The sequence below is a fragment of the Megalopta genalis genome, chromosome 14 (genome assembly GCF_051020955.1).
Source record: "Megalopta genalis isolate 19385.01 chromosome 14, iyMegGena1_principal, whole genome shotgun sequence".
In the NCBI taxonomy this organism is placed as follows: domain Eukaryota; kingdom Metazoa; phylum Arthropoda; class Insecta; order Hymenoptera; family Halictidae; genus Megalopta; species Megalopta genalis.
In genome coordinates this window covers 3,233,833-3,255,968 of record NC_135026.1, presented here as the reverse complement: position 1 = coordinate 3,255,968, position 22,136 = coordinate 3,233,833, and the positions used below count along the sequence as shown (strand labels likewise).

Here is a 22,136-nt window from a genome sequence, read left to right as displayed (position 1 = left end):
TGCGCGACGATTCCCGCGCGTTCCTTTAACTTATGTACGCACGTGTATACGTACGTATGTACGTACGTATGTATGTATGTATCGCAGAGCTCAAGATCGTATTTACATAGCTAACTAACAGCGAAGTTCCCTCTCCCCTCCCCCTCCACCACCCTTCGCGTCCGTGTTCCAGCACAGGCCGCGAAAACTTCTTGCACGCGATTGTTCCATAATTGATCGAGCTACGACGCGGCGGAATTAGGTTCGTTATGGTAACGCGGCGCGCATTCTGAAGTGCAACGGAATTCTGTTTATCTGTAAACTTTCGCGCGGCGGTGGAGGGGATTTTGTTGATTCCTCGTGATGGAGTCTCTCGTTGATATTTAAATGTGTTAGACCGACGTTCGCGAACGACTTTTTTTCTCTACCCCCCCCCCCCTCCCCCGCTTCGCGAGAAACGTCGGTGCGCGTTTGTAACGAGATGTTCGAGAAGAAAAACTGCAGTGACAACCTTGGCCTAACGCTGACCTAACTTGGAATTAATATCTAGATCTAATTCCTGACTCGATGTGTTGGGTGTCCCAATTGAATTGGAACTGTAGAAAGTTTCTTGGACGCGCGATTGAAAGGGAACAGATTAGTGTATATTTTTTTGGTTGGTTTTTTAAAACGTTATATTTGTGTGCTTTCTGTTTTTGTTACTTTTTGTGCAGAAATATTTGGAGATTGGAATTTTGTTTGAGCTCATTTAGCGGTTTTAATATATTATTGTTATGTTATTATATTGTTATATTATTATATTATTATATTGTTATATTGTTGTATTGTTGTATTGTTATATTATTATATTATTATATTATTACATTATTAGATTATTATATTTTATAAGCTATATTTTCAATTTCTAATAGAAAAATAGAAATAGTACATAAAAATATCAAGATATAAAATACATGTTTAAACGAAAGTCAAAAAAGAATAATTTTAAAAAATAGAAAAATACAAATATAGAACGCGAGCGTTTCGGAGCGATTGAACGAGAACGGCGCGACTTTTATCGGGTTAGAAGCGCATTAGATAAATGCAGAACGGGCCGGAGATTCTGATTGGCCGGTAGGGGAAGGGGGAGCCGCAAGGGATCGCGCGGGCTCGGCCGATCGTAAACCCATAAATCCCATTTGATTTTCCGGCCGTCAATTTGTTACACGGCTGACGTCGCGATCTAATTTGAAGCGGCCCCCGCGGAGGACACCTCTCGCATTCCGAAAACCGCAGCAACAGATGTGATGATTTGTGGACAGCGGCCGTGCATCGTTGCACCGGTAAGGTTGATGCGCCTTGCACGCCGCGCCGCGCCGCGCGGGCGATGTTGCGGCCAGCGGCAACACGGTGTCCGCAGTTGAAATTTCACCGGCTGTCCTCTATTTCACCTTCCACCGCCGCCGCACCGCGCCGCGCAGCCGTGATCTACGGGTTTCCTCCGGCAACTTCGACGTTTCTGCTCGGACGGCTTCACGAAAGAGTCCGCCGGTTCGCTCTTTGTTCAAGAAAAGATATTTGACGGTCGACTCGAACGATAGATTCCCAGGAATTTGCAATAAATCCATTTATTTATTACGCACTACGTATTTTTCTGTTCGTTGATTCTGCGTCACATATTTTTGTATTTATTTATACCGTGTTACTTATTTTTATATTTATTTATACCGTAGTATGTATTTTTATATTTATTTATATCGTGATACATATTTTTATATTTATTTATACCATATTACATATTTTTATATTTATTTACACCGTATTACATATTTTTATATTTATTTATACCGTACTACATATTTTTATATTTATTTATACCGTACTACATATTTTCATATTTATTTATCATGTGTAATGCATAATTTTATATTTATTTATTCTGTGTCGTATATTTTTCTATTCATTTATTATTATTTATACATGCATTTACATTTAATTATTCTGTATTATATATTTTTATATTTATTTATACCGTGTTACGTATTTTTATATTTATTTATCACGTGTCACACATGCTTTTACATTTAATTATTCTGTGTTATATATTTTTATATTTATTTACACTGTGTCAACATATTTTTATATTTATCTGTCACGTGTTGCACATTTTTATATTTATTTATTATCAATCACACGTTCTTGTAGTTATTTACTACGTATTTTTATATATATATTTTTATTTTTTTATATTTATTTATTCTGTTAGATGGTTCCACATTTATTTCATATTTTTAAATTTATTATTGCAAATCTCTAAACGCCGTCACATTTTCATCAGATTTTTACAAATCACAAATACCACGACGAAGAATCACGATTTATGTAAATCGTTCGCGCAGGTATATACCGGCGATATCTCGGCAACAATTAAACGCGAAGATGTTCCGAACGAATTTAAATACACGCGCAAATAATCTGGGCGAAACACACACACACGCCGGGAGCCGTTGTTATTTTATAATTATAATATCCATGTCCGGCGGAACGGTTCTTATTCGGTGGCCGGTTAACAAAGGCGAGGCCCATACTTCGAGCGGTTCGTTAAAAAAGGAATTATTAACTGCGAGAGATAGAGAAGTAAATGAGAGTAAAGATCAGGCATTTTCATTTACCAGCCGGGTTAAGGATCCGGCTGAGACAATCAGCGTCTAGAAGAGACTTCTTTTCCACCTAAGGAAATCGTTTAGCGAGGTCTTTCAACGGGCGAAGGGAAGAGGACTGCTCTCCTTGTTCCGTCCAACGGGACTGGAAAAGAGGAGGGAAACGATCGCAGCCACGAGCGAGCTCGTGCCGGGATTTAATTACGAGCCTTAAATAAATTCGAACGAAATATATCCGCGAGCAACAACAAATATTCACGACGGCTCCTTCGACGTTGCATGGCGCTGCCTCGTTATTATTCACGCGGCCCGCATTAATGCATAATTTACTGTAACAACAACGTCATTATAATTACCGGCCGTCGTTCGTAACACGCACGCGATCGAAAGTCGATCGTGAATTACCGACCAGCGAAAAAACGCGAGCGGGAAAAATTATTGAAACAACTGGGAACGGATAATGAGACGGTGAGTGATAATTTGTTAATCAGAACGACGGATATTAGTATCTGTTGCTCCGGGGAATGGAACAATCATCGATAATCAGTTTCCCGAGAATTATGGTCAAATTATATCCGAAGAGAATTGTATTCAAAAATATCTTCGTCGATGTGATTCCTGAGGTGATTTTAAGCAACTTTTCCCTTTGCGAAAATCTTCTACGAGGCTCCGTTAACGAGTTATTGAGAAAGAAACGTAGATCAATCGAGCGAGTACGGGTCGAGTAGGCGGCGCGACGCGGCAGTGGCCGCGAGGCTCGGAGGCGTGGCGCTAGCGTGTGCCGATTGGCCGGTGTTTTTCGTTGATAACTCGTTAACGGAGCCTCGGAGAAGATTTCCCCAAAGGAAAAAGTTACTCGAAATCGCCCGAGGAATCACTTTCGATGACTTAAAATATTTTTTGAATATCCTATGAAATTTCTACGAATTTTCTGATGTTACAATTTAACAGCGTTTAACCAGATCATCATTTAGTTCACAATGCTGGAAATATAATTAATGTTATAACTTTCCAGTATTTGACACCGAGTTTAATATTTTTCTAATTTCACGTCAGAGTTCTGCATTATTATGTTTTATAAAAATCCGAATTAGTCAACAATCCGTTTCTGCCGCTAAAATATTTTCTCCGCGGTAAAAATATGCTAAACAGAGTGGAGATATTTCGATGCAGGATGCGGGCCACTTAAACGGCCCGGAAAATGTCTCTCTCGTTATACCGATTCTATTTATTCCGGCGAAAAAACCGGTCGACAGCGGGGCCATTCATCAAGCAAACGATCCGTAGGAGACGCGAGAAGCCGCGCAAGCCGGCGCAAGAACCGCCGATACAATCCGCGACTAGTTATTATTCGATGCGTTAAAAACCGTGTCAGATGAAATATGATAATCGTTACCCGAGCCACGCCCGGTTTATCATATTTCTTCGGCCGCGCATTATCATAATGGCGTCGTGCGCGTGATCGAGCGCATTCGGCCCGGCGAGAAACGGTGTTTCCAGCTCGTTCGAGATTGATGCCACCTTCTAACGAAATTTCACCGCGTCGCGCTACGAGATCTCCCTGCGGCGGACGCGAATTAGACGATCAAAGCGGAAGCTCCACACCTCCCCCCCCGCCCCTCCACGCGTTTTAATCGACGTCGATGAAATTTACGACGCGCGAATTCGATGATATTTCTGCGCAGAAAAAAAATGATTGCACACACACACACACAAATGCTGAAAATCGTAACATATTTTATTACGAAACATATAATATAATATATATATATACAACAAGCAAACAAGCAACAAATATTTCAATGTGACAGACTAATAAATAATAAGAAATTATGCACGAAAATATTTGCAAAAATTCTGACATTGATAGCATATTCTTGATAAGATCTTTAAAAGCACATATTCAGTCTGACAGCTTTTGGAATGTGCTTTACGATTATGTCATAAAACAAAGGCAAAACAAACTATTGATTTTTTAATTTTTTTCCACTGCTCGCATTACTGTGCGATAAGGCGAGTAACCGGGATTCTTCGACACGGGCGACCCGAGCCGCGTATGACGACCCTTAAATTCTCCTTTTCCGGGTGACATAGTAACGCGGTCAGATAATCCCCGGTTATATGCGGAATGAAAGCTACCTCCGGGCTCCCTCCCACCCCCCTCCAACGTGCTCCCAGTGCTACATACTATTTCCCCGCTGATTTCCAATTTTCGCTATCGCGGCCTCGCCCTCTGGTGGATGTGGGTCGGCCGGCGATATAAAATGAAATACAGCGGAGGCGAAAGGGTGACAATAATAGGGGGCGACGTCGCGCCGGAGTAAGGGGGAGTGATCGAACGGAGAGAGAGAGAGAGAGAGAGAGAGAGAGAGAGAGAGAGAGAGAGAGAGAGAGAGAGAGAGAGAGAGAGAGTAATAAAGAGAGAGGGAGAGTAATCGAGACAGAGAGCAATACAGAGAGAGTGCGAGAGAGAGCGCGAGAGAGAGAGAGCGCGAGAGAGAGAGAGCGCGAGAGAGAGTAAGAGAAAGAGCGAGAGAGAGAGAGCGCGGGAGAGAGCGAGAGGGCGAGGGAGAGAGAGCGTGCAAGAAAGAGAGAGAGCAATAGAGAGAAAGAGCGAGAGAGAGTGAGAGAGAGAGTGAGAGAGAACGCGCGAGAGAGAGTGAGAGAGAGCAATGGAGAGAGCGAGAGAGTGCTACAGAAAGAGAGAGAGAGAGAGAGAGAGAGAGAGAGAGCGATGCATAGAGAGAGGTCAACGAGCAGAGAAACCGAAAGCGATGATTCCATAAAGGAATCTTGTAATCGATCCTTTTTGTCGCAGCTGGTCGGTTCTAGAATTTCCTTGTTAATTCGATAATGAGAAACCATCGAACGCAGCTGGTTTACAGAGGAAGACCATTACAGATTTCATCGTGTTAACTCAACAGTGAAAAACGTTTGCAGAACGGATACTGAATTATTCTTGGTTGTTTAAAATTATTTAAAGGAAACACGAATGTTTGAGCGATCTCTGCATTATGCCAAGTTTTATTTTACAGAGAAATACTATAATGTAATTATATAATAACATAATTATTTTATATAATTAGATGCAGCTTAATTACAGTTATAAATAGTTCAATATGGTTCTATTATATTGTTCGACGTAGTCGAACACATTTACACATGGTTCTAAATATACTAAATTTACTTTTTGTTATTCTATTATTTTTTCCCTATCATTTTGTTAAATTCCAAAAATATCAAAATATGACGTCTCTTTATGCCACTTTCTCGACACCATAAAATGGATACATCATATACAAAACATATAAATGATTTAAAAATATACAGCTACATTATTCCAACACGTTAAAATAATTAACAAACAAAAAGAGTCGATATTTGCTTCGCATAAACATCCACGGGGAAATTATTAAATCTGCGAGGGACTCGTTCACAGGATGATTAATTAGCCGCCGAAGAAAGGAGGAATCAGTGAAAATATTAGAACGAGATGGTCGCGGATAGAGGGTGCGAGGGGAAGGGGATCTCGGATGCGACGAAGCAGCAGCAAACCGCTGCGGTCAGCTTGCATGTGCAGAAGTGCAACGGGTGGAACTAATCCAAGCCGGCACTTCTCGTATTAGATGATATTCCCTAACATTGCTAATTGCGCTCCGTGCGCCGCCACCGCCGCGAAATATGTGGAACCCGGTCTCCTTCCGTCCGTGCACGCGTGTGCGCCCCTTTTCCAACCCGCTTGGCTCGACTGTGCAGTCGCGAACGAAACGAGGAAACTCGATTTTAGATGTAATCAGACTGTTTCATTGTAACGCGATGAATCGTGTACATGGATCTGTAATATCTATGTAGATAATAAATCTATAGATTTATTAATAGATTAACAGATTTATTATTGATTTAGAAATCTGTCGATAGTAAATAACCGTTCAGATTTATATAGAACTATATGGAATTATGTACCTGAATTATGTGGAATTATCTATGGAACTGTGTTCCCGAGGTCATTTGCAGTAACTTTTTCCTTTGCGAAAATCTTCTCCGAGGCGTCGTTAACGAGTTATCAACGAAAAACAGTGACCAATGAGGGGCGAGCGTGGCTCCGCTTATTGGCGAATAGGCGGCGCGTCGGCGAGCGCGACGAGGCAGTGGCCGCGAGACTCGAAGGCGTGGCGCCAGCGCATGCTGATTGGTCCAGATTTTTCGTTAATAACTCGACAACGGAGTCTCGGAGAATATTTTCGCAAAGGAAAAAGTTGTTTCAAATGACCTCGGGAACCCTTCAGTTCCTTTAGGTAACATAATTCTGGGATAACTATTTAGGAGTGTATAGATAATTATTAAGAACTATGTAGAAATATCGTGCAACTTCTTAGAAATATACGGAACCGTGTACAATTGCATATAATTATTTGGAATCGTATAAAACGCTGCGTAATTATTTGGAATCGTATAAAACGCTGCGTAATTATTCGGAACCATAAAACCACGCAGTTACGGAGAATACGATAACTGTCCGAGCGCGCTTGTTATCCAGTCCTCGCAATCAGTCTTTCTCCGTTTATTAGATTCGCGTCGCTGTTTTCGCGAGTGCATTTACACCCCACCCGCTAACCCCTTTACCGACGCTTTACTGCGAGCCTCGCGGAGCATAAAACTTCAGTTCGAACGGAAGTCCATTACAATCCTCAAAGGAAGTGAAATTGAAATTTTAATAGACGTTCTATCGCGGCGTGGCTCATCGGGAGTTACATCCTTTCAATTTTGTGAACCGCTCGCTTCCGTATTCAAACTTATTGGCACTTCAACGTCCCCGCGTATCCGGCACCCCATCATTTCCACACAGCCGCGATTATTGGTCTTTTCGTGTACCTTTTACTTATTCACGATTTTAATCCATGGCTTTTGTTCGTCAAATTTTCATCTGTAACTTTCGTTTATCGAACCTTCTCGTATCTTTTATTTATTCGATTTTCGGCCTCGATTTCAATCTAGTTTTTTTTATTTATCGGACTCGGACCTATTTTATTTATTTATTCAATTTCTCCCGTGTCAGTTTGCACCGTAGGAGTTTTAAACAATGAAACGGACAACGTGCAATGTTTTTCTGAAAATCTTTGAATGGTTGCGAGTCGCGAGTCACGATAGAAATTTTTATTATTATTATTTGTTATATTATCTCTGTATTGTTGTTACTAGTTATATTATTTTCCAGTCTTTATTGTTCATCAGACGCATCCAAGATACGTTAATTTTTCGATAGACAATTTTACGATAGTTCTTTTACGACAATTTCTTCATTTTACAATATGAAAAGTTAAACAATTGTTAAAAAGTGACAACAATTGCATCTGTAATTCACGAAATTATTTACCTCTACGCAATGTAACTATTTATTCCAAAATTGTTACTTAAACAAAAATTATGGAGCTTCTTTTGGCTCGGTAATTAAAATGTTTATTTAACAAAAATTTTATTGAACGAAAATTTTAATAAACCATCAGCCCCTAGAACAATATTCGCACCCTGGGTCCGAACGGACCCCACTATCGCCGCAATAAACATTCTCGGCCCGAAAGTTCGGATCTTCGGCGAGCAATCGCCTCGAGGCAATTAATTAAGAGCTTTGTGACGTCATCGCGTTGCCTGGATGTCGCCGGCAGTGCCGCGGCATCGCTCATTCGGTTTCCGGCGGAAATGCGAGGCGGAATGTATTAAAAGGACGGCGGAGCGGCTGCTCACGCAAAAAGTACCCGACAGGGAAAGTTTTCGTTTACAGGAGTGGGGCGGAGTAGGGGGGAGGCGGTAGACACGACTATCGAGCACGCCGGGAGAGTAGCTCTCTATGTTTCCAATCCCCGGAGCTTTTTCCAGAGCAACCGAGCTAGGAAAAGGGTACATCATTCAAGCCCGGGAAAATAGAGCAATCTTGTGACACATGGGAAATCCATGCATTACTAGCCGGCGCATATGCGAGCGCGCGCGCGCGCGCGGTTACGGTGTGCAGTTGCTCACGAATGCATTGCATTTTCGCCGGCCGACCGACTTCAGCGACGCGAGAGAGCCCCGCGATCAGCAAATGGACGTAGCCCGGCCATTCACGTAGCTCCCGTTTGATGGGTTAATGACGACAGTCAAGTGTTAAAAAGGCTCATCGAGCGGCGCTTTAACAATTACCGATGCGCGACCGTCCGCGCGGCACGGTTCCCGCGACGCGAAAAACCGATTCGCAGACTCGGCATTTTCATTAGCGAATAGTCCCCGCCGATTCGCCGATATTCTCTCGCGTTCTGATATGTCGTAACATGAATGCTTGCTTTGTTTCGCGACGCTGAATGCGGTAAAGTCTCCCTAATTGATGCACGACCTGGAGATGAAAATGGACAATTCGGGAAGACCAGATGGATTATTCGAGCCGCGAAGCTCGTTTCTGTGATTGTTGACAATCGGCGACTATAAGAACGATTATCGCCGAGCGTCAATTAGGGAGACTTTATCGTAAACTTTACTTTCGGGGCTCAACATTTTTTGGCTTTTTCTGACGTATTTCCGTAGGTATCGACGAGAGGATGCCGATAGTTCGAGTTCCAACGCGCGGAATTCATTGGTTCGAAAGTTATGCGTATTCAAAGTCGCCGAGCGTCAATTAGGAAGACTTTACCATAAACTTTACTTTCGGGGGTCAACATTTTTCAGCTTTTTCCGACGTATTTCTACAGGTATCGACGAGAGGATGCCGATAGTTCGAGTTCCAACACGAGGAATTCTTTGTTTCGAAAATTATGCGTATGCAAAGTCGCCGCGCGTACTGCGGTGACGCTCGCGCGATTGTCACGTTGCGTCGGTCGACAAACATTTCGTATTAATTGCCAGAGGCTCGGTAAACGTCCGTTTAAATTATTTCTCCGAAAGTTTTATTTATTTTATTTTATTCTTTAATTATTTCGCCCCAGAACTCGAGTAGCTCGGACATAATTCATCCAATCGAGCGTCGCGAAAACTTGGCCCGGATCATTTTCCATTTTAATCCTGGCTATCACGACACGAAGAAAAATCGGCGAAATAAACGATTTGTCCAGTCTCCGGATTTATTACCGCTGCCATTACACTCCGCACATTTTGATTAAATCGCGCGCGCTCTCGTTCGGCATAGGATCCGCCCGATCCCCTCCCCCTGGGAGGGTTATTTAAATAAATCGCGGTTTCCATTTGCAAAAGTATCACGGCCGTTATTCCGTTTAATGTTTTTCCTTTGAGCGGCGCGCGTAAAATAAATTACTTTTTTCGCGCCGCCGATGCTTGCATTAAATGTTATAATCCATAAAACGGCCGGGGGTGGGTAGGGTGGGGGGAGTTGGGAGCGTGCTCTCCGTAGCCTGTATTACGAAATTCGATGGAAATCACGGCGATCAGATACTGTGCTGGCACGGTGTCGTACGCGGTTTCGCGGACGAGTTTCAATTTGTTTCTCATTATTTACGACGCCGACGCGAGTTCGTTGCCCGAATTGCTGCTGGCAAAAGTATTCCAATGGTAAATTAAAAAATTCTGTTCGTTCCGCAACATTGTTGCCCGGCGGTTTACATTATTGAACGAATCCGCCGCGTTCGATATCTTCGTTATTTATAATTAGACCGCGGATCTTGCCACGAGAAATTTTTAAGCGAAGAAACATTTAATGAATTCCGAAATATTGTCCTGTTTTGAAGCAACAATTTTCTCAAGGTTGGACAGTTTATGATAGCATCTACTGTGCGTCGAAGATTTGGAAGACACACGATCGTTTTTCATCGGCAATGTTGAATTCACGTATACAGATTGTTCCGGGAGATGATTTGGAGCAACTTTTCCCTTTGCGGAAATCTTCTACGAGGCTCCGTTAACGAGTATCGAGGAAAAACGTGGACCAATCGCAGAGCGAGTACCGGACGAGTAGGCGGCGCGGCGGCGAGAGCGACGAGCCAGTGGCCGCGAGGCCGGAGGGCGTGACGCCAGCATACGCTGATTGAGCCTCGGAGAAGATTTTCGCAAAGGAAAAAGTTGCTTGAAATCGCCTGAGGAATCACCTGTATTCAGGATTACGTCGAACTCCCTGTATGCTATAATAATTGTACGATTTAAATGTAAATCAGTACTGGTTTATGAATGTCTATCGATGAGACGAAAGTCCAGACATTTTTTCTTCAACCGATATGTTTAAGCATTAATCAATTATATTTCGGAATTGGTAAATTCAATTCGGCGAGAACTTTAATCACCGGCGTTTCTGGCACGGTTCGCGGAAGAACAGCGCGAACTGCATCGACCAGGCTCGCGAGGGGGCGGCGGTTAATTAAAATAAAAAATCAATAACGGGAACCGCTCGTCGGTTATCCGGTAATTACGAAATATTTATTAGCTTTCGCCGCGTCGAAATCGCGCGAGCCGGAGCTCGTCCTCTTCTCGCGACCGCATTAATTTGAATGATTATCAACGATACACCTCTGCCGTTATTCGATAACGAGTAATTAGCAGGGCGCGCATCGCGGAGCGGGTTACACGCGCGCCTCGCGTACCGTCCTCCGCGGCTCCGAACGCGAGACACGTTAATTTACAACGTTAACGCGTGAAATACGATTCACACAACGAGATGTTAATTCCGCTCGCATAACCACGCGGTTTGTCAAAAATTTATACGACGGTTTCGCGAGCGCCGCGACGACATGCTCGCCGGCAGATTAACTCTTGGACGCCGATCAAATATTCTCAGATTAAGCGCTAAATGAGCCGGCGCTCCACTTCGATTGTTTGCCGTGCATTTTTACGCCGAACCCCGCCCGCAACCTCCTCCCGCTTATGTTAAACCGATTACGCGACTGGCCGTTTTCATTTCCCAAAAGCCGATGTTGTTGCGACGTCATTATTGTTTTCGGAGGATTCGCATTGTTGCTATTTAGGTTCCGACAATTCAGATTGAATGATTATAACAATTGATTGTACACAATGACTACTGCGAAATATAAATTTCATAACTAACTCGTAAACCAGTACCGTTTTTTTTTATTTAAGTCCTACAATTATTATAGTACGTGTTCGACCTGAATACAGACGATTCCTCAGGCGATTTCAAGCAACTTTTTCCTTTGCGAAAATCTTCTCCGAGGCTCCGTTAAAGAGATATTTATGAAAAACGCGGACCAATCAGCGCACGCTGGCGCCACGCCCTCGAGCCCCGCGGCCACTGGCTCGTCCCGCTCGCCGCCGCGCCGCCTACTCGTCCGGTACTCGCGCTTCGATTGGTCTACGTTTCTTTCTCAATAACTCGTTAACGGAGTCTCGTAGAAGATTTCCGCAAAGGAAAAAGTTACTCCAAATCACCTTCCGGAACATTGTGTACACGTGAATTCAACATTGCCGATGAAAAACGATCGTATATCTTCTAAACCTTCGACACACGATAGAAGCTATTATAAACTGTTCAATTTTGAGAAAATTATTCATTCCTTGAATTTTTATATTATTATTAAAAAGAATGCTACACATATCAAATCTATTTACCCACGGCGCGATTCGACACAATTCGCGATCTTTTAAATAAACAAATTCACCAAAAATAAATATCCTCGCGTAGCCTAAAGACTAGTCTATAAATCTGCGAAGAGTTTATTCTCTTATCTTGGATAGTTCTGCCGAAAAAAATTCGCGAAGATGCCGGTTACAACGAGACTCCTTGAAACGATTTTTCGGCAGCGTGCGCTGATTGTAACGCGTCGAGGATTCCGCGAAGGAGTCGTAAGCCCGGCTTGCGGAGGGTTCTCTCTACAGGGGATTTCGTTTACGGAGGCAAATATTAGTAGAAATTGAATATCCCGTTGGTAGTTCCGAGGTGCGCGAAGCGTTTAACGCCGGGGATCGCTAAAAATCAGCAGCAGAAGCAGCGAATGCTCGCGGGCCCACCCCACGCGCCGGTTTAATTGTCACGGTTTAACGAACCGTGGCCGGGGCTGCTTTCGAAACAAGAATACTCGACGTCGTTGCCAGCTACGGCAACAACGGGGAACACCGAACTTCCCGAATAAGTAGAAGGAAACGCCGGCGCCGCGCCACGGCAGCTTATAAACCATCGGCCATTGTAAGAAAACAGTGGTATCGCGATAACTGGCTTCGCAACGATCTCCGCGGGAAATAGGCAGCTTCGTTGACCAACTTTCGAACACCTCAGAAAGCGCCGCCGCTGTCGCCGAGACGTTATTGAACCGCCGATATTGTCCCTTTCCCAGACAACCGCGCGCCGGCTCCCACAAAGACCGCTATGAATTTATTCGTGCGAGACGCTTCGTCGAAACTCCTCCCCCCTTCCCCATTCAAAACACAGATCGTGTTACAGAGTTTGTTATTGTAATGCGAGAACCGTTTAAGGTCTTTTCTTCGCTTGGGATCGCAGTGCTGAGGAATGTTGTTTTGTTGCGTTTTCTTTTTCGACGATGTTACTGTTTTTTGGGGGATGTTTTATGACTTTAGAGAGGTCGTTTCTTGAACTATCTCTTGAAAAATTGTCTTGTAAAAATATTAATTATTGTAGTCGTGAGGCGGAGGAATATGAAAGGCTATTGAAAAATCGAAGCGATGACTTTCGACAATTTTTTTTTTGATGAAGTTGTAAAAATGTTTTGTAAAAATATTAATTATTATAGCCGTGACGCGGACGAATATGAGAGACCTCCTCTCTCTCTCTCTTTCTCTCTCTCTCTCTCTCTCTCTCTGCATCGGCGATGTTGAAACAAAAAAGCGGAGCCCGCGAGCCGAACACCGGTAAAGCGAAAGTTCGGCGCGGCGGCTCGCGGCCGTATCGCTGCCAAAAAATTTCACGAGCCCGACTCCTGTTTCTCCATTTGCCGGGCTGCGCCGCGTTCTAGATTCTTACTTTTCCAAATGACCTCGGCATAAATCTAATTAAACCAACTACCGATGCGTTCCAAATAAATTCTGCTCCCCCGCCCCCATCCACGAGATTCTCTCCTAACATCGACAAATTTTCCTCCCCCGCTCCCCTCCCTTCTCCCTCTGCCGCCTATCCGACGCGCGCTGTTTCTCTCTTTTTCTCGGAAATCCGGAGCCCGGTTGCGCCGCCGGACCGAAATTCATTCGGGTGCCCGAAAAGTTCGCGCCGATTCCTCACTGGCCGCGTTCAAATACGTCTAAACAAACGAAAGTCAATGAACACATATCACACGCCGTACCGTCCGTATATGTGTGTGCGCGCGCGCGCGCGCGCACGCGTGGCTGTGTGTTTGGCCGCGCTACGAGAGGTTCGTTTTTCACCGGTCGCTTTCGGACATTCGTTGTAATTAGTCGCGTTTTATGGTCGTTTCGCAAAAATAGTACGGCAATAAATGAAACGCCGACACCCGGTGCTATTTCTTCTCCGGGAATGGCCGTTAACGCGCCGCGGATTCTTCGCGCCCGATAGAAACGGATCGGCCGCGGTGTGAAACAATGCGAGCGTTGTACGGCGAAATGATTTTGTTGCGGAACGTACGGGAAATCGGAGAGTCGGTGATGAGGGGAATACTAACGCAGACGTAACCGGGACCTAATGCAGACCTAACGCAGACCTAACGCAGACCTAACGCGGACCTAACGCGGACCTAACGCGGACCTAACGCGGACCTAACGTAGACCTAACGTGGACCTTACGTATACTTAACGCAGTCTAACGCAGACTAATGCAGACCTAACACGGACCTAACGCAGACCTAACGCAGACCTAACACAGACCTAACGCAGACCTGAGACAGAAATAACGCAGACCTAACGCGGTCTAACGTAGACCTAACGCGGTCTAACGTAGACCTAACGCAGTCTAACGTAGACCTAACGCAATTTAACGCAGACCTAACGCAAACCTAATGCAATCTAACGCAGACCTAACGCAGATCTAACGCAATCTAACGTAGACTTAACGCAACCTAACGCAATCTAACACAGATTTAACGCAGTCCTAACGCAGACTAACGCAGACGAAGGCAAACCTAACGCAGACCTAACGTGGACCTAAGGCAATCTAATGCAGACCTAACGCGGACCTAACACAGTTTAACGCAGTTTAACACAGACCTAACATAGACCTAACGCAGACTTAACGCAGCTCTAATGCAGACCTAACACAGCCTAATGGAATCCAACAGAAACCTAATGCAGACCCAATGTATTCTAACGCAGACCTAACACAGACCTAACGCAGACCTAACACAGACCTAACATAGACTAACGCAGACTTAACGTAGACCTAACGCACTCTTGAAAACTACAAATATAAATACTCCGTGCATCTTTATACAGAATGGAAATATTCCAAAACGATTTTAAAAAACAAGAACGACATAAGAATAAATTGCTTATTTTCTAAATAATTTTTATAGCTTAAGAACACAGTGTCAATGTTATTAAACCGTCCTGAAGTCTTCGAGCTATCATATTTCAACTACCCAATGTCGCCATAAGCCCACAGTGCACTCCAATTACAAACGTATCAATTCTACGTTAGGTCTGCGTTAGGTTCGCGTTAGGTCTGGGTTAGGTCTTCAGTTTTTCTTGAATATCTCCTGAACCGAAACAGATATCGACATTCCGTAAAGGAAAAACTTGTCGAGACTGTCAAGCTCTACAACATTCTTGAGTTTCATAAAAATCCGCATCGTGTAAATTATTATTTAAACAATTACCGAATGTATCGTGAGAATATTTTTTCGCCGCTACTTTCCATTTAGTTTCTCAATTATTTCGCAGAATCGCAGCCTAATTTTGAGAGCTCTCTCTCTAAAATAAAAAATAGTTGTTTTCGTGGCCGACGAGCCGCGAAGCCCCCCGAGTTTTTGGGAACACGATCCGAGTAGAAGCGGCAGCGAATAGTTCACGGTTACCGGGGGAACGAAATTCAGCCGTCGGCCGCAAAACAGGCCCGGCTCGTCGGGTTTCATTTATCAGCGAACGCGATCTCGGGGCGTAGAGCGTAGAATTATGAGTGACCGTGCGCCGGGGCACTCGATGTCGGCCCGAAAGGTGTAAACTCGACCCCAAACATTATCGCTAAACCCACGCGACCGGCCTCGGGTGCCGCTGGATTGGCGAAAATTGCTCGCAATTCGAGCCGATGACGCTTGTCGCGGCATTATTCCGCGTCCCCTCGACGAGCCCCCCGTTCACCCAATAATAACCGGCCGCGTTCTTCGCCGTGCTTTCGTCGCGATTTGTCTCAACGCCGGCGAATTGCCGCGGGAAAAGAAGTCCGGCCGGAATTCAACAGAGAAACGAGACGCGTTATCGTAACGACACGCTGATTTCACGGAATTCTACGCGATTCGCAGGAAAAAATAGCGAAAGGTATTCTTCAAAATACAGTGCTGCCGGTAGTGCGTGTTTTTATGCAAAGTCAAAATTGCGTGGAAAATTGTTTCTTTTCTTCTGACAATAAATAAAATTCAGTAAAAATTGAAAATGTTCAGTAAAAATTAAAAATGATAAGTAAAAATATTCAGTAAAAACGTTCGATAAAAATTGAATGTGTTCTGCAAAAATTAAAAATAATCAGTGAAAATGTTCGGTAAAAACGTTCAGTAAATAAAATTCAGTAAAAATTGAAAATGTTCGATAAAAATTAAAAACGATGAGTAAAATTGTTCGGTAAAAACGTTCGGCAAAGTCCACGCGCTAAACATTTGGTCGACGTCTGTGACATGAAGTACACGATCATCCACGCAGTTTCCATGGCACGTACGACTATGATCGATCGAGCAATCGATAATAAGCTCGACCGAGTCTGAAAAGCTGATTCCTAAGGGACGCCGACGGATGCGTGGCGCGGGGACGAGACACGCGATAGTTATTTAACGTGAAATCCATTTTGCGTAACTCGATTCCAACGTCATCATCGAGCCGAGCAAAACCGATTTGCTCGCTCGGTGGCGGCGAGGCGCCGAGGAGGCGGCGGCAACGTCGCGGCGGCGTTGCGCTAGCATCGAGGCCGAGAGGACTCGACTTTTCCTTTCTTTGCTACCTTTTTCATGGTAAGTTTATTCATACTAATTATCATTTTCTGCCTTAAAAAAATTCTTAACAAATTATTAATAATTTGACATAACCCCGCGATCGTTGCAGACAATTTCTATTCTGCCAAAAAATCCTCGGTATAGTAATTAATAGCACAGATATTAATAATTGCTATTAAAATCAATCTTATATTGAATTAATATTATAAATTATTAATAATTTGACATAACCCTGCGATCGTTGCAGACAATTTCTATTCTGCTGAAAAATCCTCGATATAGTAATTAACATCACCGTTATTATTTATCAATATTAAATTAAATTTCATATTGAATTATTATTGTAAATTATCAATAATTTGTATAAATGTTATATTTCGCGACTCGATGGTCCTCTCGAACATTCACAGCACTCGACACGAATATCTACAAATTTGTCGACCGAGTGCGTGCATATTTCCATCCGGACAAGTGGTATCGAACACCCATCGCTCGAGTTTGTTATTCGCGTAAACCGCTCTTGCAATTTTCGAAGGAAAAAGTCGCACGAAATCGCGACCTTTGGCCACAAATTACCGTTTCCCAGGCTGCGGGGGCCGCGATCGTGTCAATTCGAATCAATGGAACTACTGGCGTCCCCATTGTACCCGACGCTTCGCGTCCGTGGTCCCATCGTATCGATGGTAAATGTTTTTAATCAAGCTTTCCAAAACGTTTGACAATTCGCGCCGGCAAATCGGGCAAATGCGGGAACCGATTCGACGGCGGTGAAACAAAAAAAAGAGAGAGGAAAAAAAACGGATGAAAGCGAGAAAAATGGAAAGCCACACGCGACCGAACGAACGGCCGACCGTGCCAATTTCACCCGAAAAAAGGATATTTAACTTTCTGCAATTTAGTACGCACCCGTAAGCTTTTAAACAAATTTTCTACCGCCGCGATTTACATATTGCTGCGCTGCCGCGGATTGACGCGTCTCTCTCGCGCTCTCTTTTGCGCTCTCTCTCGCGCTCTCTTTTGCGCTCTCTCTCGCTCTCTTTTGAAACTCTCTCTCTCTCTCTCTCTCTCTCTCTTGCGGTCTCTCGCGCTCTCTTCTGCGCTCTCTCTCACGCTCTCCCTCTCTCTCAAAGCTCTGCCTCTCGCACTCTCTCTCTCGCGCGCTCTCTCTCTATGTTCTCTCTCTCGCACTCTCTCGCTCCCTCTTGAAACTCTTTCTCTCTCGCACTCTCTCGCTCCCTCTTGAAACTCTTTCTCTCTCGCACTCTCTCTCGCTCTCTCGCGCGCACTCTTTCTCTCTCGCGCTCTCCCTCTCTCTCGGTCTTTCGCGCTTTCTCTCGCTCTCGCTCTCTCGCGCGCTCTCTTTCTCTCTCGCGCTCTCCCTCTCTCTCGGTCTTTCGCGCTTTCTCTCGCTGTTTCTCTCTCTCGCTCTCTCTCTCGGTCTTTCGCTCTTTCTCTCTCACGCTCTCTCTCTCTTTCTCTCTCTCTCCCTTGCGCGCTCCCTTCATCGCTCTTTCTCTCTCTCTTTCTCTCTCTATCGCGCTCTCAGCCCCTATCGCTCTCTCTCTTCCTCTCTCTCTACCTCTCTATCTCTACCTCTCTATCTCTACCTCTCTCTTTGTCTCTCTCTTCTTCTCTCTCTCTCCACCCCTCTGTCCCTCTCTTCGTCCCTCAATCGGCCTCTCATCGATTGATTTTTCATTTGGACGCGGCGTTTTGCAGGATCGGTACAAATGCAGCCATTACGTGATCACAATATGAGAGTTAAACAAACGCCCATTGTTCCCCGAACGAGTACTTAATTTAGCGGGAACATGCCCGCGGAACTCGATCCAACGAAAAACGAACGATCCGCGCATTTCTCCGTTAATCACGCGCCACTGTTCCCCGGATCGTCGTTAACAAGAACTTTTCACGTATCGATCAGAACGGTCCTCCAATCTGTTAAAATCGACCGATAATTTCGACTATTAATTGTTTACTCGTTACCCCGGGAAGCTGGGCCGAAACGCTTTCGAAACGTGTACGCGCGATAGACGGGACGAATTAATAACGGAAAATACTAATGAATTCGAACGAATTCTCGCCGAAGTATTTATTGAAATGGTCATTGTCGTTGAAATTTTTTCAGTGCAGAAAATTTTTTTTGATACCAATGAATTTACCCTGTCAGAATTTTTCATGGCAGAAAATAGCATTGTATTCAAACGAATTTGGTAAAAAATTCTGCAGCATTGTCTCAATTTTTTGGGACGGAAAATATTAATTAATACCAATGAATTTACCCTAAAGATTTCGTTAAAAATATCAACAGCATTGTCAGACTTTTCCAGGACAGAAATTATTATGAATTGATACGAATTTGCATTTAAGAATTTGTTAGTGTCAAATTATTAATAATTTTTTAATATTAATTCAATATAAAATTGATTTTAATAGTAACAATTAATAACAGTGCTATTAATTACTATACCGAGGATTTTTCAGCTGAATAGAAATTGTCCGCAATGATCGCAGGGTTATGTAAAATTATTAATAATTTTTTAATATTAATCCAATATAAAATTGATTTTAATAATAACTATTAATAACAATGCTATTAATTACTATACCGAGGATTTTTGAGCAGAATAGAAATTGTCTGCAACGATTGCAGAGGACAATAATTGCGCTGCGTTTAAATAACCAAACTTACTTATAATAACCAAATTAATTTAATAACAAAGTCGACAGTGCAGTCGTCTGCGAGTCCGGTCGAATTTATCGCTTGCGAGCGTCCGATAATGTGGCGTTACCGAGTACCTACAGTTTGATTAATACCCCCGATCCCCCTTTTTCAGGCACATTTCCTGATAGAAGAAATAACTCAAGGTGTCCAAGGGAGGCGTCCATCATCCACTCCGTTTCCTGTTTGAAATTATAGTCCAGTTGCTGGAGGAGGAAAATCGATTTACGAATCGCAGTTTCCTGCCAGCGAACATCGTTTCCTTCGATTCCACGTGGGAACTGTTTAAACCGTGCCAATAACCGAATTATAAACAATTATTTGTCAATCGATTTTGTTGATTTCATTTTGTTCATCAAAGTTCGTCGATATTTAAAAATTGTCCAATCAATTTTTTCTTAATAATGTTGTATCCATTTTGCAATAATAACTGAAATAATAATTTGCAATCATTTATAATTATTTTTAAACATTTGTAATCATTCATAATAATTTGTAATCATTTATACTTATTTTTAAACATTTGCAATTATTCACAATAATTTGTAACCATTTATACTTATTTTTCAACATTTGTAATTATTCAAAGTAATTTGTAATCATTTATATTTATCTTTAAACATTTGTAATTATTCATAATAATTTGCAATCATTTATAATCATTTTTAAATATTTGTAATTATTCATAATAATTTGTAATCATTTATACCTATTTTTAAACATTTGTAATTGTTTATAATAATTTGTAATCATTTATAGTCGTTTATAATTGTTTGTAATCATTTAAAATCATTTATAATCTTTTATATATATTTATATATTTAATCTTTTATAATTATTTATAATCGTTTATAATTGTTAATATATCATATTATTATCGTTAATATAATATAATAATAATTTATAATGCTTTATAATCATTTATATTGATTTATAATGATTTATAATAATTTATAATCATTCCCATACACACAGTTACCGTTTATCAACAAATATAGAAACAGTCGTTGTTGACAATCAGCGACTATAAAAAAACGTATCGCGCGGCTCTAATAGTCGAGTCTCCTCTTCCCAAACTGTCCATTTTCCTGCGCAATCAGAGCGTCAATAAGGGAGTACTTACTGTACCTACTTTGAACGCGTTCGAGTCCCACAATTCATCCGAGTCCCCTTCATTGCGCGGAATGATTTTCCGAGGGTTATATTTTCTTCTTTTTTTTTCAGAGCGCCCACGAAGTCCCGAGGATTACATTTTCGGTCTTGAGAGGCCGCGCGCGACGTTTGGGGAATCCGGGGCAGCGTTTTCCCCTGGAATCTCTGTTCGCTGTCTTTGTCCCGGGGCCCCGCCGCCCGGCAATTTATCACCGGCGTAATATAACCCGGGGAACTTTTGTTATTCCTCGGCGTACAAGAGGAAGCCTCATTGCCGGGCAACAAATTCTTTATTAAAAAAGTTTTTCGGAACAAACGTACGGCCGCGAAATTTCCCTCGCCGAGGAACCGTAATACACCATGGATTCATGGGCAGCGTCGCGGGCAACTCTTGATTACCATGCCCGGGTCTTTACCGGACGCTCTTTTTAATGTTCCGACGCGTTTTGACGCCGGTCAATTCCGTGTCCCTCTGCCGGGCCTCGACGATTTCGACCGATAAAGATGCAGAATATAATAAATAATATATAAGATATAAATATAAATATATAATTACTGTAATGTAATAATATAATAGTATAATAGTATAATAAAATAATAATATAGTAATATAATATAATAATATAATATAATAATATAATATAATAATATAATAATACAAAAATCAAAATCAATAATCCATTAATCTCTATTTCGCTTCAATTATTTAATTGCACATCGCCAGTCAATTTCTGTCAAAATTATAATTATTTCATATCAATTCCAGCCGTCCATTTCGTTTAGAAGCGCGTCGCAGCACTGCGCCCAGACGTCGCATCTTTTCCAGCACACGTACCAAAGCAACCCCGAAAAATACATCTCGAAGTTCTAACACGTCCGCCAGGACACTCCGGACCAACGCATCCGAAAGTATACAGAGTTCTGTCATCCCCAAAATAAGCCCCTAAATAATGCAGAAAGGTCTGAATAGCCTCGAAGTGCATCTCGGACTAGAAAAAGAGACCCGTCCGGTCTACGGCGGAGTCGTCGGTTATCTGAGCGTCAATTAGGGAGAAGTTGGTGTAATTTGAGCGTCAATTGGGGAGAATTGACTGTGATCTGAGCGTCAGTTACGGAGCAGGTACTGTAATATGAGCGTCAATTAGGGAGAATTGAGCGTAATTTGAGCGTCAATTGAGGAGAATTAATTGTAATATTAGCGTCAATTTGGGAGAACTGACATAATCTTAGCGTCAATTTGGGAGAATTGACTTAATTTGAGCGTCAATTGGAGAGAATTGATTGTAATTTGAGCGTCAATCGAGAACAATTAATTGTAATCTTAGTGTCAATTAGAGAAAATTGACAGTAATCTGAGCATCAATTCAGGAGAATTGACAGTAATCTGAGTGCCAATTGAGGAGAATTAATTGTAATCTTAGCGTCAATTCGAGAGAATTGACTTAATTTGAGCGTCAATAAGGGAAAATTGACTGTATTCTGAACATCGATTAGGGAGAATTGACAGTAATCTGACGTCAATTAGGGAGAATTGATAGAAATCTGAGCATCAATTGGAGAGAATTCACGTAATCTGAGTGTCAATTAAGGAGACTTGACTGTCATTTAAGCGTCAAC

At 42.6% G+C, this 22,136-nt stretch overlaps 1 protein-coding gene and 1 long non-coding RNA gene across 7 annotated transcripts in view; one reads left to right on the top strand and one right to left on the bottom strand.

Annotated features, from left to right (window-relative positions):
* The window catches only part of Fas3 (fasciclin 3), a 626,467-nt gene that overhangs the window by 44,584 nt on the left and 559,747 nt on the right, over nt 1-22,136 (bottom strand). The gene's annotated exons all lie outside the window — the stretch shown is intronic.
* On the top strand, nt 16,055-19,826 carry LOC117225825 (uncharacterized). The gene is made up of 2 exons (XR_004491625.2): nt 16,055-16,663; nt 19,483-19,826. It is a non-coding gene; the product is annotated as an uncharacterized LOC117225825 (long non-coding RNA).